Here is a 15,267-nt window from a genome sequence, read left to right as displayed (position 1 = left end):
TTTATAGCACTGAATGCCACAGAGAAAGCAGGAAAGATCTAAAATGGACACCCTAACATCACAATTAAAATAACTAGAGAAGCAAGAGTAAACAAATCCAAAAGCTAGCAGAAGGCGAGAAATAACGAAGATCAGAGCAGAACGGAAGGAAATAGAGACACAAAAATCCCTTTAAAAAAATCAATGAATCCAGGAGCTGGTTTTTTGAAAAGATCAACAAAATTGATAGACCGCCAGCAAGACTAATAAAGAAGAAAAGAGAGAAGAATCAAATAGATGCAATAAAAGATTATGAAGGGGTTATCATCACCGATCCCACAGAAATACAAACTACCATCAGAGAATACTATAAACACCTCTATGCAAATAAACTAGAAAATCTAGAAGAAATGGATAAATTCCTGGACACATACACCCTCCCAAGACTAAATCAGGAAGAAGTTGAATCTCTGAATAGACCAATAACAGGCTCTGAAATTGAGGCAATAATTAATAGCTTACCAACCAAAAAAAAGTCCAGGACCAGATGGATTCACAGCCGAATTCCACCAGAGGTACAAGGAGGAGCTGGTACCATTCCTTCTGAAACTATTCCAATCAATAGAAAAAGAGGGAATCCTCCCTAACTCATTTTATGAGGCCAGCATCATGCTGATACCAAAGCCTGGCAGAGACACAACAAAAAAAAGAGAATTTTAGACCAATATCCTTGATGAACATGGATGCAAAAATCCTCAATAAAATACTGGCAAACTGAATCCAGCAACACATCAAAAAGCTTATCCACCATGATCAAGTGGGCTTCATCCCTGGGATGCAAGGCTGGTTCAACATACGCAAATCAATAAATGTAATCCAGCATATGCACAGAACCAAAGACAAAAACCACATGATTATCTCAAGATGCAGAAAAGGCCTTTGACAAAATTCAACAACCCTTCATGCTAAAAACTCTCAATCAATTAGGTATTGATGGGACATATCTCAAAATAATAAGAGCTATCTATGACACACCCACAGCCAATATCATACTGGAAGCATTCCCTTTGAAAACTGGCACAAGATGTGGATGCCCTCTCTCACTACTCCTATTCAACATAGTGTTGGAAGCTCTGGCCAGGGCAATCAGGCAGGAGAAGGAAATAAAGTGTATTCAATAAGTAAAAGAGGAAGTCAAATTGTCCCTGTTTGCAGATGACATGATTATATATCTAGAAAACCCCATCGTCTCAGCCCAAAATCTCCTTAAGCTGATAAGCAACTTCAGCAAAGTCTCAGGATACAAAATCAATGTGCAAAAATCACAAGCATTCTTATACACCAATAAGAGACAAACAGAGAGCCAAATCATGAGTGAACTCCCATTCACAATTGCTTCAAAGAGAATAAAATACCTAGGAATCCAACTTACAAGGGACATGAAGGACCTTTTCAAGGAGAACTACAAACCACTGCTCAATGAAATAAAAGAGGATACAAACAAATGGAAGAACATTCCATGCTCATGGGTAGGAAGAATCAATATCGTGAAAATGGCCATACTGCCCAAGGTAATTTATAGATTCAATGCCATCTCCATCAAGCTACCAATGACTTTCTTCACAGAATTGGAAAAAACTACTTTAAAGTTCATATGGAACCAAAAAAGAGCCCACATTGCCAAGTCAATCGTAAGCCAAAAGAACAAAGCAGGAGGCATCATGCTACCTGACTTCAAACTACACTATAAGGCTACAGTAACCAAAACAGCATGGTACTGGTACCAAAACAGAGATATAGATCAATGGGACAGAACAGAGCCCTCAGAAATAATGCTGCGTATCTACAACCATCTGATCTTTGACAAACCTGACAAAAACAAGAAATGGGGAAAGGATTCCCTATTTAATAAATGGTGCTGGGAAAACTGGCTAGCCATATGTAGAAAGCTGAAACTGGATCCCTTCCTTACACCTTACACAAAAATTAATTCATGATGGATTAAAGTCTTACATGTTAGACCTAAAACCATAAAAATCCAAGAAGAAAAGCTAGACAATACCATTCAGGACTAGGCATGGGCAAGGACTTCATGTCTAAAACACCAAAAGCAATGGCAACAAAACCCAAAATTGACAAATGGGATCCAATTAAATTAAAGAGCTTCTGCACAGCATAAGAAACTACCATCAGAGTGAACAGGCAACCTAGAGAATGGGCGAAAATTTTTGCAACCTACTCATCTGACAAAGGGCTAATATCCGGCATCTACAGTGAACTCAAACAAATTTACAAGAAAAAAACAACCCCATCAAAAAGTGGGCAAAGGATATGAACAGACACTTCTCAAAAGAAGACATTTATGCAGCCAGAAAACACATGAAAAAATGCTCATCATCACTGGCCATCAGAGAAATGCAAATCAAAACCACAGTGAGATACCATCTCACACCAGTTAGAATGGCGATCATTAAAAAGTCAGGAAACAACAGGTGCTGGAGAGGATGTGGAGAAATAGGAACATTTTTACATTGTTGTTGGGACTGTAAACTAGTTCAACCATTGTGGAAGTCAGTGTGGCGATTCCTCAGGGATGTAGAACTAGAAATACCATTTGACCCAGCCATCCCATTACTGGGTATATACCCAAAGGATTATAATTCATGCTGCTAAAAAGACACATGCACACGTATGTTTATTGCAGCATTATTCACAATAGCAAAGACTTGGAACCAACCCAAATGTCCAACAATAATAGACTGGATTAAGAAAATGTGGCACATATACACCACGGAATACTATGCAGCCATAAAAAATGATGAGTTCCTGTCCTTTGTAGGGACATGGATGAAGCTGGAAACCATTATTCTCAGCAAACTATTGCAAGGACAAAAAACCAAACACTGGATGTTCTCCCTCTTAGGTGGGAATTGAACAATGAGAACACATGGACACAGGAAGGGGATCATCACACACCAGGGACTGTTGTGGGGTGGGGGTAGGGTGGAGGGATAGCATTAGGAGATATACCTAATGCTAAATGACAAGTTAATGGGTGCAACACACCAACATGGCACATGTATACATATGTAACAAACCTGCACATTGTGCACATGTACCCTAAAACTTTAAGTATAATAATAAAATTTAAAAAAAAAGGAAAGATGGAGGGGGAAGTGAACAGAAATGTAAGGCTTTGAGTTTAGGACTGAGACATTATATTAGAGTCATAGGTGATGTAAAATTGTATATTTACATATATTTTTGTGCATCATATGTGGGAAAAGCAAATGAAAGACTAATTTCGTAATTTTGTGCGAGACATGAGTAAAAGTAACAGATATTTGTTTAGTAAATTTCATGTTAAACTTCCTCTATTTGGTACTAATATTTAGTGATAAATATGACTAAATATGATAAATATTATGACTCACTTTGGTCATAGAGAGGAGTCTGAAGTACATGGACTATAAAAGTAGGTGCTAGAATAACAAAAATAGATTAAAAATACTTCTGATTGAGAGAGTGAAGACTATTTAATGGAGGTGACTTTTAAGCTGGACTTTCAAAGGTTAGTATCATTCCAATAAGCACAAGAGGAAAGCTATTCCAGGTGGAAAGGCCAGGGCTGGCTAAGGGTACAGACAGGACTGTTGGTCAGGAAGTTGGAAGGAGCATGCAAAATACTGAGAGGTGTTTTAAGCCCCTTGTAAAATCACAGTCTCTTTACATTGACATGTAGATCAGCTCTGAGTAAATAAGAAGACATGATTAAATGTGCCAATGATTTCTTCCTACTTGTTTCTTATGTGAGAATTATGATGTGATTGAATAGAATCACAATTCTATTCACAACTGATAGAACTGAGGGGTAGAGTGCCAAAAAGCTAGGTAGGCTGGCATCGTAATGTCTTATACATAACAGCAATCAAAAATTTATTCCGTGCCTTCACAGACATCTTCTAATTCCATTCTCTCAAAAACTTTATAAATTGGTAGAGAAAATATTCTATCCCTTCGTGGCAATTTAGATTTACAAACACTTGCCAAGGTTACTTAATTGGTAAGTGGTGGAAAGGGATTTGTACCCAGGTTTTCTGGTGTCAGGTTTAGTCTATGCCACTCATGCAAAATGACAGAGATGTACCCGTTGTAACAGATTAATACTATGAGAGGAGAATTAACAAAGAGAGAAGTAAAGAATTTACCTGAAAATCTTTAATTTCCTGACAGTGGAACCTTATAGTTCTTGATTTTTAAGAGAGAGCATTCTTCTGTTAGTTGATAGGCTATAAAGAAGCCAACTGCTGCGATATACTATTAAATTGCTATATCTTAATTTGAAATCTGTTGGTCTGGTCATGCCCCATTCAGTTGTTATTTGAATGGACAATGGTGAACCTATCTTCTGTAACAAATAGAAATGAATGAGCTCTTATTAAGGGGATCCATATTCTATCAAGTTCATGTTTACTCATAATTTTATTACAAGGACAAAGGGGAGAGAAGGATCCTCTAAGGAATTACTGTAGGATGTTTAGAAAAACAAACACTCCCCCAAATACAGCATTACTGTCTTCCCTTATACACTCCTGTTTTTTTTTTTAAACAACATCAAGGAATTTCAGGTGTTTTATTGATAGCCCCATCAATCTTCAAAATATTCCTGTAAGTCAGGTAGGTGGCAAGAATTACTAGTAAGAAGAGAAGAAATTTAATATGTTTATTTGTTGCAAGAAAAAGACACATGAAGACAGGAGACTTGTAGTAAGAATACTTTACTTTGAAATATTACACATAATAGCAGGGGAATAAAGAATTATTCAAGGGAGAAGAAATTAAATATAATTAATCTTTTGGAATATGGAAAGTTTTCTCATAATAAATGAAAATAGAAAATAAATCATAATGAATATTAAAAGTAGAAAAATATGACATTTCAGCTAAATTCAATAAACATTTATTGAGTGCCTAATGAATTTAAACTTTAATCATTTTCTCTTTTCATTTATATTGAAGAATGCTATTTCTTAAGTGTTGAGTGTTAAAAATATTTTTTAAATGCTGAAGGCATCTCTTGATAATATAAGCAGTATATGAAAATGAGCTTTAATAATGATTCTAGTTGTGGGTGGTTGTGAGGAAGGAGAGACAATAAAAATCCTTAGCAGGACCTCTGCTGAAGTGTTTAATACATTATAAAAGGGCAAATAAAGATAGGTATAACCTTTGTCTTTAAGCACAGAGTATGGAAAAATGTTAAAGGATAATGATTAGCTATTCACCCTCACTATGGGCATAATAAAAGGAAAAAAACTGTAAGAAATTTTTAGTTGATAATGGGAAAGATTTCTCAACAATGATCATTGCCTAATGCAATGCTAGATTGGGCAATTAATGCAGGTTGTGGAACATTTTTAGACAAGAAAAGAGGTGAAGATATAGGCATATGTGACTATTAATGTCCCTAGCCTGAGTGTGTGAGTGTATGTATGTGTACATGTATTTTAAGACTGTATTTTTGAGAGATTGCTTAATTCTTTTTATGAAATATGGGGGTGGGGAGGAAGTTCAAGGATGGATTGTTGATCTTTTTAGTTTATTTCTTTAATTTTTCTGACTCTGTAAGTCTAGTAAAATGTTTTAATGTTAAAATTTGCTATTCCTAGCAATCAAAATTGTGTCCAAAGCAATTAAGTGAAGATGGAAAAATAAGTTGCAATGTGTGTATGTACATATTGTGAGATGTCTGCAGATTTTAAGGAAGGCTGAGACATCTTTTGTCCATGTCAGTTAGAAGTCCAAAGCCATTTAAGCCTAGTGGTTCATGACTGACAGAAATAAAGGGTCTCCAGCTGATAGTGACTTGATCTTTCAAAAGTATATATCTCTTCCAGAAGCACATAGATTTTAAAAGAGAAGTTGGTGAATAGGGCAATTCTTAACCTAAAAGATAGGAGTTCTAAGATTTCAAGAGTGGGGCCAGAAGGCATGGGGAAGACATAATAATAGCAGAAGTACTTTCAACCATATATAGGAGACCACCCGTAATAAAGGTGAACATAGGAACAAGAGACAGTAAAATAGTAAATTGATAAAGTGACTAAGAAAATGGGAAGAGTGAAAGAAATCACAAAAGGATAAGAAAGCTGAGCAGAGAGAGAGAGAATCTGGTTATGAGTGAGACATGAAGATGCAGAAGGACTAAAAAAGAGACAGAGCGTTGGGCACGGTGGTTCACGCCTGTAATCCCAGCACTTTGGGAGGCCAAGGTGGGCGGACCACCTGAGGTCAGGAGTTCAATAGCAGCCTAGCCAACATGGCAAAACCCCATCTCCATTAAAAATACAAAAATTAGCTGGGTGTGGTGGCGGGTGCCTGTAATCCCAACTGCTCGGGAGGCTGAGGCAGGAGAATTGCTTGAACCTGGGAAGCGGAGGTTGCAGTGAGCCAAGATCGTTCCATTGTATTCCAGCCTGGGCAGCAAGAGCGAAACTCCGTCTCAAAAAAAAAAAAAAAAAAAAAAAGGGAGAGAGAGAGAGACAGACAGACAGAACCCTCAAAACTATGTTCTGGTTCTAAAGTAGCTAAAGGAAGTGTCTACACATTGCTAAACAACCAATGAATTAAGTGTAAAACTTAATTAAAATTGTTGTTTTGCATTTTGCAGACGTAGTCTTAGCTACCTTTTTTTTTAAAAAAACTTATTTTCATCTCCCCTTATTCCCTCCTCATCTCTTGTTCCCACTTCTCATTGTATGTATGTATGTATGTATGTATGTATGTATGTATGTATGTATCCATCCATCCACCTATCATCTAGCTATTTCTGTGTATTTAATTTGATTCTTATATCAAATCCTCCAAGATGTAACAGGTTAAAGTTGATTGTAGTTGTCATAATATTAAAAGCTCTTAAATAATTTGAATGTGAACCCAAAATTAGATCAGTGTTTCTCTAGTGTGGTTCAAACCTTGAACAAGTTATACTCTTATTAAAATTTAGATTAATTGATTTAGAATCTTTAGAGATGGTTATGGTGATAATCTATATGCTAGACTGTATTTTAAACACATTTACATGATGAGATTTATGCACTTTAACATTTGATAAGTATTACTATAGAGTAAATATATAGACACCTAGAAATGATAAACTTTTCTGATTTTAGATATACAGGCTTTTTGGAATACTGATGTGAGTGTTGAGGCCAAAAAAATGAAGCTAGGTGGTATTGGAGGAGAATCTCTGAAGACTGCTCTCAGTAGGCTGACAACAAGTTAAGATGAATGTGTAACTGTTTTCTACATTCTTCTTACTGCTATAAAAATAATTGAAATGCAGAATGCTTAACTTCATTCAGCTGTAAGCCTTGTAAGAACATCAATAAAAATTTAAAAATTCTATTCCTGTTCTTTCATTTTTCTAGTTTCCCTGGGTGTCTCTCATCACCCTGCCTAATCCTTTCCTACAAAACTTTTCTTCTTGAAACTTGAGCTCTACTTTTATTACTTTTTCCATTATGTAAAAGGTAACTTAAAAAAATGTATAAAACATTTATGTGTTTATGTTACAGTTTTGACAGTTGTGGAAAAAAGTGAAATTGGTTATTGCTACCTCAATGAAATTATTTTGTTAATACTTCAAAGATAATTTTTATGTAATTCACACTGGAGACAAGTTGGATTATTGATTTCTATAATAGAACATAATTATTTTGGGTGGGAACATTTAAATTTGCCTGAAAAAAGGCTGTTTTTCATCTAAGCCTTTAAAACGGCTGGAATTTATCACATGTTAAAAGTTTAGGGTCTGACCAGGTGATACAGAAATGACCAACCATTTCTTCCATAAGCTTACTAGTAAATGGAGAAGGCATTTTTGGTAAATACTATAATCTTCTCTTGCATTAGATTGATTAGATTTTTCCTTTTTAAAATTTCTTTAAAGTGACAAGTGTAAAAATAGACTAGTGAGGACTAAATTATTTCTACTCAGAATGATTTTATTTGTTCATAACTATTCTAGAAGAAAGTGAAAAACTTTAAGTATATATGGAGTTTGATGCAATATGAAATGTGTGAGTGTGGTATTTTAGCTATCTGGTGCAATATAAGGTCATTACTTTGGAAGAAAAATTTCATATCCTTATAGGTCCCCATGATAGTCTTTTGCACCAATGAAAGAATATAAAACATTAGCTCAGCCTCTTGGTTTATAATCTGTGAAGTTTTGAGTATATTGTTGAGTTTTAAAAACAAGGAAACGTGAATTATAAAGAAATCTTAAGTGTTGCGGTTGAATGCAAAAGTTAGTTCATTTGGGGGAAGTATATTGGCTCAATCCTATAGGCTAATTATCCAAATTTTATTAAGATTGGATATATTTCCATCACAGATTTCTTTATTTCTAGTTGACTTAGGATAGTTTCATACTGGTAACAATAAAAAAAGAGAGTTAAAATAATTACCAGAATACTTCAAGTGAGAAAGTGATTCTCCTTAAATATTAAGTTTAATGAGGCTAAAAATGTTCTTTTGGGTAACCTCTGAGCCAGTCTTCCCTAACCCACCTACAGTAGTGAACCAAATTTAGTACCTAATGCAAATATATTTTTGAAAAAAAAAAAAGGAAAGGGGGCCTCTATAAGAGATAGTGGACAGAGAAGTAGAAGAAAGCTGACTTTCTAGTTAGTGGACAGCTCCCTATGCCCGCTAGCTCCCCTGTCTCCAGGCTGTGAGACAGGTTACTCACACATTCTAAGAGTTCTCCTGCACAGATGGAATGGAGCTAAAAGGATTTCATGGTTCTCCTGCGAACCATTACATGATTGTTTCTTGTCACCAAGGTTCATCCCTGTGCTTCTATCATCCTCTCCTCTACTTTAGTTTATTAATATTGGGGTGTTCTCACTGTTGCAACTTCCAAAGCTTTTATATAAGATACAGGGCTTAATTCTCATTTTTTTTAAATATAAAAGGATGCTAAATTGGAGGTTTTAAAAGAGACACCCATATATCAAACACCAATGTCGGTCATGAAACAGATGATGCTGTAGGAAGTTTAAGCAAGACCAGCCTGGGCAACAGTGTGAGACTCCCATCTCTACAAAAAAATTAAAATAGAGTGGATTTTAAAAAATTGCACAGTAACTCTCTTCCCATGGGTCATGTCTTCCCTCATTTTTAAGCAAGAGAGGGGGGATTCAGGAAGCTTAATTTGGATATCTGCTGAAAAATGGGCTGAAGGGGACATTGGGCTCAGACTACACACCTACAGGTTGTGAAGGCCACATCCAAGGAAAGGTTATCCCAGACTGGAGTGGGTCAGGCTCAAGGGAGCTTAAGTAGGGCTAGGGTGATCTATGGGACATTCAAGAGAAGATAGAAGTGACTGCAAAATTTATAGAGACTTAGGAAGGAGTAAAAAACCACTAGGAAGGAGTGAATTTGTTTGGGTCAAGGAGCTGCATGTGAAAGTCAACACTATTGCTGGACATCTCTGAGGAACTCCAAAATTCACCGCATCAGATAAAGCCAGCTGTAAATATCTGCTGGATCAAGAGTGTGGGAAATCAGTTTAGGGCTGTGTAATCAACAAGCACTGAGGAAACTGTGGGACCTGACTGAGTTTTTGCCAAAGGGAGAGGAAAACTATCCCCAGATAATACATTTAGAGGGCATTCGAGGCAAAAGCATAATGTGTTCTGATTATATTCCATGAATTCTACTTGGTAAGATACTATGTGTGTAAGTCCCAAGACCTCCTTAAATAACTAAAGGTTAATAATTATTATTGGCTCAATTGCTGTAATCTTAATAAGGAAACAACATTTAGTGAAACTGGAAATTGAAAGCCTTAATTTTCAATCAGTACCTTTCTTTATCTAGTTCATGTAATAAAGTATTACATTCTAAACACAAATACTTATGACTTTTTTCAAGGTTAGATAATCACAAATCACTGGGATGTTGTCACATAGTACATTCTTGCTTAATTATGCATAATCAAGTTTTCCTTTATTTTATTATAGTGTAGTTTAATATCTCATTTATAGATACTTATAAGAAGAAATTTTTTTCTAATCTCCCCAAAGCCTTGCAGTGATAGCACTGAGGGAAGCCGGTAGACCTAGAGGCCACTACCCAGTTCCCCTCCATGTGATTTGTTGAATTCCAGGTGGGTGCTCTAACTTTTGGACTATACTCTGAGATTGGCATCTTACAAGGCCAAGATGGTAGTGCCTGTCTTTGTGCCTGATAGAGACTTTGGTTTTGCTATTTTATATCAATTATTTTAGACAATTAAATATTGCAAGATATGTAGTCTTAAAAAAGGAAAGTAGTCTCTCCTTATCCATGATTTTGCTTTTCCTGGTTATGGTTACCCATGGTCAACCATGATCTGAAAATGTTAAGTGGAAAATTCCAGAAATAATAATAAATTTTAAGTCGTATGCCATTCTTAGTAGTATGTTGAAATTTCACATGTCTCATTCTGTCTGCCTGAGACATGAATCATCTTTTTGTCCAGCATATCCATGCTGTGTATGCTAAACATCCATTAGTCTCTTAGTAGCCTTCTCAGTTATCAAATTGACTTGACTGCTGTGATATTACAGTGCTTCTGTTCGACAGACCAGGAGCACCATCACCTTGGACAAACACTGCCTATTTAAGTTCCAGCTCCCTTTCTAGTGTCATGCATTTCAAGGAAATCACTTCTCTTATTACAAGCAGCCAGAAAGAGCAGACAGTAAAACACAGATAAGACAGCTGGGGCACAGAGGGAGGTGGGGGGAAAGTCCCTTGGGTAACTGCCAAACTTCACCCTCACACAATGGGCCCAAGTAAAACAGTGGGCCTTAATAAGCACATTCCTTTCCCTTCAGGTGCACTAAGATAGGGAGGCCAAAAGCAGACTGAGGGATATGCCTGCAGCTGCAGAAAGATGTGTGGGAACAGACACACAACTCTCCCTCCCAGATAAGCACAACAAAGAGACACAGAAGCAGTCCAAGCCTCTGCTAAACTCTCCCACCCTGAATCCTTAAAAACTCTTAATCTGTAAGAGTGTGGCTCTGATCTAACTCGGCTAGCCGCCCCTCTCAGGTTGATTTAAAATAATCCTGTCCCTGTTGACTAAAAAGCCACCCTTCGTGTTTCTCTCCTCTTTCTTTAATTCTTACAGTGTTTATTTTACTAAACCATTCTATTTTATTATTAGTTATTGTTGTTAATGTCTTAGTTTACCTAATTTACTAACTAAACTTTATCATAGATAGGTATGTTTAAGAAAAAACACAGCATATAGAGGGTTTGGTACTGAGTTTTCAGGCATCCACTGGGGGTCTTGGAATGTATCCCCTGTGGATAAATGGGGACTTCTGTATTCTATTTATATATCTGACAATAAATTGACCACACTGTTTGTAACTACTCCACCTTGCTCTATTTTCAGTTTTGTCGTTTCTGTTGCAATGGTCAGAAACACCTATTATGGATGGCTACTAATACCATTCTCTTTCATTATTGACATCTTTCTTAGACTTCTTGGCATCCCTCATTCATATGGTGGACATTGGTGTCCCTCATTCATATGACGTTTTTCCATTTGAATTCTCCAAAGTTTATTTTTAAATTTTTGTCGTGGATACAGTTCATGCTCTATCCAGGTCCTCTTTAACTGCCAGTGCACTCAATTCAACAGCTGCTGTTGATGTTTGCTGCCAATGCCTCACAACTGAGCAAATATTCTCTAAATATTTGTCTGAATAAGGAGCCACCTCCCCTGGGATCCATGACCTGCTTCCTTCCCAGTGCAGCCTGCAGCTAACACTTCTCTGATGGGAGAGGGGCTCTAAAAGGTTGGCCTCCTTGCTTAAGGTGGGGCCAACTCTGTAATATCTTGCAGATTCAGAGATCCTCATGGAGCTAGGCTTTGTCTAAGACCACATACTTGCATAGCTTTTTTCCTGCATTACCTTTTCCTCACTCCCCATCTCCTGACAGCACTCCTTCAATAAATAACTTGAACAAAAATTTACATTTCGGACACTGTTTCTAGGGAACCCAACATAAGGTGATCATTTTGATCTCTCCTTAAAGCTTTCTCTAGGCGATCCCATGCTTCAATAAAAGCTAATATGCTGACTTTCAAACTCTGCACATCATATTGTCTCCAGTGAAGGGTGTCCAGGTTCTTGGCATCTTAAACAAAGAATTGGACAAAACACACACACAAAGCAAGGAAGGAATGAAGAGATTTATTGAAAATGAAAGTACACTCCACAATGTGGGAGCGGGCTCAAGCACAGGGGCTCAAGGGCCCTGTTACAGAATTTTGGGGAGATTAAGTACCCTCCAGAGGATTCCATTGGTTACTTGGGATATGCAGTAAATGTAAATGAGGATGAAGTAAAGTTACAAAGTTAGTTACTTGGCCTACACCCTATGGAGAAGATATTTTCCTGTCATATCTGAAGTGTGAATTGGCCTTATGTTCCCTGCCTGAAGACCCTATTTGCCTGCCTCAATATGTCTTATCTAAATTTCAGACTGAGAAGCACATTTGTCTACTTTTTGAGGATTTTTCAAATTTGGAACTGCCTCCTATCTCTGGACAAGGTTGCATTTTGATTCTTTTAGCTGTATTGATTTAGAAATTTCAGAATCATAAATTATTATCAAATTCAATAGTCTTGTGAATATAACATCCTATGACATATAAAGATTGCAGGCTGGGCGTGGTGGCTCACGCCTGTAATCCCAGCACTTTGGGAGGCAAGGCAGGCAGATCACCTGAGGTCAGGAGTTTGAGACAAGCCTGGCCAACACAGTGAAATCCCGTCTCTACTAAAAATACAAAAATTAGCTGGGCATGGTGGCGCATGCCTGTAATCCCAGCTACTTGGGAGGCTGAGGCAGGAGAATCGCTTGAACCCGGGAGGCGGAGGTTGCTGTGAGTAGAGATCACGCCACTGCACTCCAGCCTGGGCAACAGAGAAAGACTCCATCTCAAAAAAAAAAAAAAAAAGAAAAAAAAAAAAGAAAAGATTTCGGACAGATTACATATCTTGCAATATTTAATTGTCTAAAATAATTGATATAAAATAGCAAAACCAAAGTCTATATCAGGCACAAAGACAGGCACTACCATCTTGGCCTTGTAAGATGCCAATCTCAGAGTATGGTCCAAAAGTTAGAGCACCCACCTGGAATTCAACAAATCACATGGAGGGGAACTGGGTAGTGGCCTCTAGGTCTACCGGCTTCCCTCAGTGCTATCACTGCAAGGCTTTGGGGAGATTAGAAAAAAATTTCTTCTTATAAGTATCCATAAATGAGATATTAAACTACACTATAATAAAATAAAGGAAAACTTGATTATGCATAATTAAGCAAGAATGTACTATGTGACAACATCCCAGTGATTCGTGATTATCTAATTGTAGTTTTGATTTGCGTTTTCCTAATGATTAGTGATATTGAGCATTTTTTTCATACAGCTGTTAGCCATTAGTATGTCTTCTTTGGAGAAATGTCTCATAAAGTATTTCAACCATTTTTTAATGAGTTTTCTTTTTGGCTGTTGAACTGTTTAAATTCTTTATATATTTTGGAAACTTACCCCTTTTCTGATGTACAGTTTGTTTCTTTTATTTCCTTCTTTTGCCCAATTGCTCTGTCTAGGACTTCCAGTACAACGTTGAATAGCAATGTGGGCATCCTTGTTTTGTTTCTAATCTTAAAGTTTTCAATTTTTCTACGTTCAGTATGGTATTGGCTGTGGGTTTGTCAAATATAGCCCTATTGTGTTGAGGTATATTTCTTCTATACCCAGTTTGTTGAGAGTTTTTATCATGAAGTGTTGGTGGGGTTGTTGAATTTTGTCACACACTTTTTCTGCATCTGTTGCAATGATCACATGGTTTTTGCCTTTCTTTCTGTTAAGGTAATATATAACACTTATTGATCTGTGTATGGTGAACCATCCTTGACTCCCTGGGATGAATCCCACTTTATCATATGAATGATCTTTTTAATGTGCTATTAAATATGGTTTGTTAATATCTTGCTGAGAATTTTTGCATTTATGTTTTATCAAGGATATTCACCTGTAGTTTTGTTTCTTTGTTATGTCTTTGTCTGGTTTTGGAATCAGGGTAATGATATTCTTGTAAAGTGAGTTTGGAATAATTTCCTCCTCTTCAGTTTTCTGAAATAGTTTGAGGAGAATTGCTGAGTTCTTTACAGGTTCTGAAGAATTTAGCAGTAAAGACATCAGGTCCAGGGCTTTTCTCTGAAGGGTGACTTTTTATTACTGATTCAGTCTCCTTACTTGTTATTAGTCTGTGCATATTTTCTATTTCTTCATAATTTAATTTTGGTAGGCTGTATGTGTCCAGGAATTAACTCATTTCTTCTACGTTATCAAATTTGTTTGTGTATAGTTTTTCATAACAGTATCTTATGATCCTTTGTATTTCTGTCATATCAGTTCTAATGTCTCCTTTTCATCTTTGATTTTATTTCTTTGCACCTTCTTTTTTTTCACCTAGATAAAAATTTATTATTTTTATCTTTCCAAAAACCAACTCTTTATTTCATTGATCTTTTGAATTTTTAAGTCTCTATTTTGTTTTTGTCTTCTCTGAGCTTCATTATTTATTTCCTTTTACCATTTGGGCTTAGTTTGTTCTTGTTTTTCTAGTTCCTTGAAGTGCATCTTTAGGTTTTTTTACTATAATTTTTTTATATGTAGGCATTTATTGGTATAAACTTTCTTTTTACAACTGAATTTGCTGTGTCCTGTAAGTTTTGGTATGTTGTGTTTTCATTTCACTTCTCTAGGAAGTTTTAAATTTCTCTTATAATTCCTGTATTGACCCATTGCTTATTAAGGAGCATGTTGTTCAATTTTAATGTATTTGCAAAGTTTTTGAAATTTATCTTGTTGATTTCCAGATGTACATGGTTTTACTCAGAAAAGAAGAAATTGTGTTAGTCCATTTTCACACTGCTATAAAAGAACTACTACCTGAGACTGGGTAATTTATGAAGAAAAGAAGTTTAATTGACTCAGTTCCACAGGCTTAATGAGAAGCATGACTGAGAGGCCTCAGGAAACTTATAGTCATGGTGGAAGGTGGAGAGGAAGCAGGGAGCTTCTTCACGTGGTGGCAGCAGAGAATGAGAGAGTGTGAAGGGGGAAGTGCCACACACATTCAAACAACCAGATCTCATGAGAACTCACTGTCATGAGAACAGCAAGGGGGAAGGCCACTT

The 15,267-nt window shown here is 36.5% G+C and overlaps 1 long non-coding RNA gene across 3 annotated transcripts in view; it reads left to right on the top strand.

Moving 5' to 3' along the window:
- The window catches only part of LOC134728892 (uncharacterized), a 405,206-nt gene that overhangs the window by 318,652 nt on the left and 71,287 nt on the right, over positions 1-15,267 (top strand). Inside the window, exon 3 of one of the 3 annotated variants that reach the window (XR_010109753.1) lies at positions 7,160-7,259. The exons of the other annotated variants lie outside the window; for them this stretch is intronic. This is a non-coding gene — a long non-coding RNA (uncharacterized LOC134728892). Of the gene's footprint in view, positions 1-7,159; positions 7,260-15,267 lie in introns of those variants that run through there. 3 annotated transcript variants of the gene reach the window in all.

Source organism: Pan paniscus, chromosome 15, assembly GCF_029289425.2.
Source record: "Pan paniscus chromosome 15, NHGRI_mPanPan1-v2.0_pri, whole genome shotgun sequence".
NCBI lineage: Eukaryota > Metazoa > Chordata > Mammalia > Primates > Hominidae > Pan > Pan paniscus.
Note: the sequence above shows the minus strand (reverse complement) of the source record. Positions and strands in the feature narration are given on the sequence as shown.